This window comes from Micropterus dolomieu, linkage group LG04, assembly GCF_021292245.1.
Source record: "Micropterus dolomieu isolate WLL.071019.BEF.003 ecotype Adirondacks linkage group LG04, ASM2129224v1, whole genome shotgun sequence".
Classification (NCBI taxonomy): Eukaryota; Metazoa; Chordata; class Actinopteri; order Centrarchiformes; family Centrarchidae; genus Micropterus; species Micropterus dolomieu.
In genome coordinates this window covers 19,692,142-19,696,282 of record NC_060153.1, presented here as the reverse complement: position 1 = coordinate 19,696,282, position 4,141 = coordinate 19,692,142, and positions in this window count along the sequence as shown.

Genomic DNA, 4,141 nt, shown 5'->3' with positions numbered 1-4,141 from the left:
TGGACACTTTGTTGTATTTATCTCGTTTTTGCATACTACAATACCTGCACACATACACACTCATGCAACCAACATCCTGCCCAGACACTACTGAAACCACAGACTACATACCTCATACTTTGATTATATCAGTTTGAAATACCCTTTTAAGTTTACTTAACCTTGGTTTAAATAAACATATTTTGTTAAATGTTTACCATGGTGTGTCTCCCTTTTGTTGTGGCCTTTGAGCCAGGTCATAACAAACATGTTTATTTAGTAAATTATGGTCCCACTGAGAGGAAAATAGACGATATAGGAGTATGCTTCATTATCTATGATTTACAAGTCGTTACCATGGCGACCTGTCAATCAAGCTACAGTGACTCATACCCACAGCACTGTGTAAATTTAACCAGCGCCCTTGAAAAAGCTTATTAGGCGTTGGCTGTTCACTTTCTCTGGTGAATACATTTAGTTTTAAGCCTGTTGTTCCCTATAAAAAATTGTCAGCCCTGTTAAAATGACAGTTAACGTGAATTACAGATGCACCTAGCTAAGCAAGCTAGCTAGCTTCGCACACGGCCATTAGCTCCACAGTCTCGTCCAAATATGGTCACTTCCGGGCAAAAACTCAACATGGCGACGACGTATCGGCCAAACTCGAGGCTTCAAAATGACAGTCCACAAACCAACTGGTGACATCATGATGACTACATCCACTTCTTATATACAGTCAATGAGGCCAACACGCTCTGTTGGCTCTTGTGCTAAATAATATGTGGGGGCTTCCATTTGTCCAAATTTCTCTTCTTGTCGTACTTCTAATAAACCAGTAAACTACTACTATTACTACTTCTAGCGTTTCTACTTCTTCGTCTTCTTCTTCCTCTAGTGTATTCAACATTGTGACAAAACACACTCTGTAGAACAGTTTGTTCTACTAGCACAGCATAGCGACTTCCAATTAAGGGGACTCACGGTGTATGTCGATAGAAATGTCTCATTCGTAGGCAGCGAAAGTGTGGTGTGCGCACCCCTTGGGGTGCATGAGCTGCCTCTAGGGCGTGCCCTGACAGGAAAAATGTAATGGTGTTGTAGTAGTGTAAAAACTAAACAATTATTTTTTTCTGCAATTTTTCATAAAACGTATAGCCTGACTTAAACTTTCATTTGTAAATTTAATTTAAAACTAAAAACGTTATTATTAATATTTAGCTCACAGGAAATGGCTACTCACACACCTCTTTCTCCCCTCCCTCTCTCTCTCCGGCTGAGCCACCCGCGCAGCAACCCGGTCAAGATATAGAAGGGGGTGCATTGCATAACGGTTCATTATATTGCATTTCTGTCAATGTAACTGTTTGCCTATATGCTAACAAGTATCCAGATTATTGATACAGCTGTATTTATTGCAGGGCTGCAACGATGTCGATTATAGACATTTGTCTACATGAAATTTTATTGTCAACCCATCCTTACAAAGATGCCATTTAAGGGAGAGCTCCTTGTCCCCACAGCAACAAGAAATGTTAAAAAAAACAAATAAAAATGCTTTGAGAAAGGTTTATTTGCACAATAAGAAAACATGCAATGCAATGTAAATATAGAGGAAACAAATGCGCATTGTCCAAAAAAAGTAACTTAAGCTAAAAAACAAGATGCTGATTACTGCATTATATTCAGTTTGAACTGTAACCTGAATTTTATGTTTCATTTTATAGAAATAAAGACAATTCTACCATAAATTGGTCTGCAGAATCCAGGAAATTAAGTGTTTAATGCTCAAAATTTTCTAGGGGAGGACCCCCATTTATATATTTCAGCACTGAATATTTTATATTTTGTACTTGTGAATATTGGGAATAGTGCATGTGAAGTAAGTGTATTGTCACACCATTAATCTGAACCCCTATGTCCCTAACACTTTTCAACACAAAAACACAAAGGGACGTCCTTGATTAATTTTATGTTATCAGAGTACAAACACACACCAAAAAGCTATAGTGTATTAAATATGAATGTGAGTATTATAATAAAATGTTTGATTAAATTCAGGTAATTTCGTAAATCATTTTCTCAGTCTTAAAATTCAAACAGATTTTCATTATACGGCAGTGAAGTTGGAATTAAATTTCATCCTAGGTGGTATTAAAAGGTTTTAAAAAGTCTTAAATTTAAGTTTGAGAATCCTGGGGGTACCCTGATTAGGTCCAGTGTCGCAGACCTGCAGCATGGTCGTGCATGTTAAATTAATATGCGAAATGAAGCCAAAACAAACATATCCAACTCTGAAATGGCAGTTTATTATTAAGTCAACAAGAATTTACAAACAATGCGTAATCTACGTTGTTTACAGTGGTTAAATACAGTCTTCTGACCGGCTACCAAAGGGCTTTTGCCCCCTGGCTGCGCGCATATCCAGTAGTGTTTGTATACAAGAAACCTGTCTATATAGAGCCTAGTTTCACTGATATCTAAAAACCCCTGTCTCCAGTATGGGAGATTGTCAGGTCAGATCAGTATTCAGATCAGCTGGAACTCAATCCAATCCACTTTATTTATATAGCACAATTTAAAAAACAACAAGGTTACCAAAGTGCTTTACAGAGATGATATAAAATATGCTCATGATAAATAAAAACAAAACAAATAACACCAACACTGACGGCAACAACGAAGACCACAGCAGCTCTCATGGTGAATTAAAAGCCAGGGAATAAAAGTATGGTTTTAAACGAGATTTAAAGGTGGGGGCAACTGCTGAAAAAGAGTGATAGCCCCTGGTCTACACCCTGGTCCTAGGCACATTCAGCCACAGCTGATCAGCAGACCTCAGTGATCTTGGCGTGGTGTAAGTGTGCAGGAGCTCAGAGATGTACTGAGGTGCCAACCCATTAAGTGACTTAAAAACAAACATTAAAATCTTAAAATGTATTCTAAAATGTACAGGGAGCCAGTGGAGCGAGGCCAGAATGGAGGTAATGTGTTCGTGTTTCCGGGTTCCTGTTAAAAGACGAGCAGCTGCATTCTGGACTAACTGCAGGCGTGAGAGGGAGGTTTGGTTCACACCGATGTAAAGTGCATTACAGTAATCTGTGTAACTATTATGTTTGTATGATAAGTATTTAATATGTTTACATTTAACTTGTATCTGTTGTAATCTGTTTCAAATGAACTCAACCCTCAAGTGAACCTGAGCGCTGAGTTTCCTCGAGCTTCAAAGACATCTCAGTAAGATGTATCCTGAAATAGTGAATACTGAATGTTTCATTTTATCAGCGGTGAACCTAATAAACCCCTCAGTCCTTAAATTGCAGACAAAAGTTGCCTCATCTGAAGTAGCAGTAGTATGTATTTGTAAAGGAATATTTTTCCACTGTGGTAATATAAATTGGTTAGGATGGTTAATTTTTTATTAAAATTTATTTTATTTGTTCATTTTGGCAGATGTAGTTTGTGGTCTGGTGAACTGTATTGCATTATAAGCAACTTAGTCTCTTTTATTTAGCATGGCCTCACATAAATAATTGTGTTCTATGTGGGCTACCTAAATTGAAGAAAATAAGACCTGGCTGACGTACTGCTGACGTACTGCGGTAAGCGTGTCGACTCATTTCCGTTTCCGGTGCTTGTGTGTTGGTACCGTGTTGTGCTGCTCTCGCTAAATAACCGTTACATTTGTTAGATTACAGCAGCCAACTGTCCGCTAAACACTTATTCTTTACAGTAATTTTGCCTAAGCACTCACAGTTCTTTCCATCTTTTAGTGACTGCTGTTCAATCTCATAGTTGTTCTAAAGTTTTGGTAGCTGACGCTACAGTACTTTAGCTTAGCCGTTAGCGACTTTAGCTTAGCAGCTAGCGATGGCTTCTCCTTCTCCCTCTCTCTCTCCTACTTTCTCCTGCTCGGTGTGTCAGATGTTCAGTTACTCCTCTGCCTCCTTTAGCTGTAATGGTACGTGTAATAAGTGTAGTTTATTTATAGACATGGAGGCGAGGCTCAGTGATTTAGAAGTTCGGCTCCGCACCTTGGTAGATCAGTCTTTAGCTACTGTAGCTAGCCAGTCCCCAGTAGTCGGTGCGGAACGGCCTGAGTTAGCCTGTGGTAGCCGTCCCCCGGGATTTCCTGAGCAGCCAGGAAGGGGGGGGGGGGGGGGGG